Here is a 636-nt window from a genome sequence, read left to right as displayed (position 1 = left end):
TCCTGAGTGCTGGGATTAAAGGGGTGTACTACCACCACCAGATTCTTTTTTGGGGTGGGGGGTGGTTCGAGACAGGGTTTCTCTGTGTAGCTTTGGAGCCTATCCTGGAACTCGCTCTGTAGACCAGGCTAGCCTTGAACTCACATACATCTGCCTGCTTCTGCCTCCCAAGTGCTGGGATTAAAGGTGTGTGCCACCACCGCCTGGTGGGGTTTTTTTTCTTTTAAGGTTAGTTGAATTAAGAGTTAATACAGCATGACTACATATACCTATAATGCCCAGCACTTGATAGGCTGAGTGAGGAGAATCTGGAGTTCGATATCAGTCTGACTCACAGAGACACCCCATCTCAAAAAAAGTCAATGTGGGACTGGGGCAGTGGCCAGCAGTTCAGAACACTGGCTGCTCTTCCAAAGAACCCAGGATCAATTCCCAGCATCCACTGGAGGCTCACAGCCATCTGTAACTCCAGTTCCAGAGTATCAAACATCCTCTTCTGGACTTAGGGAGCACGAGACATACATGAGGTGCACAGACTTGAATGCAGGCAAATCACCCATACACATTAAAAATATCTAGCCGGGCGATGGTGGCGCATGCCTTTAATCCCAGCACTCGGGAGGCAGAGGCAGGCGG

Source organism: Microtus ochrogaster, chromosome 8 (assembly GCF_000317375.1).
Source record: "Microtus ochrogaster isolate Prairie Vole_2 chromosome 8, MicOch1.0, whole genome shotgun sequence".
Taxonomy (NCBI): Eukaryota; Metazoa; Chordata; class Mammalia; order Rodentia; family Cricetidae; genus Microtus; species Microtus ochrogaster.
Note: the sequence above shows the minus strand (reverse complement) of the source record.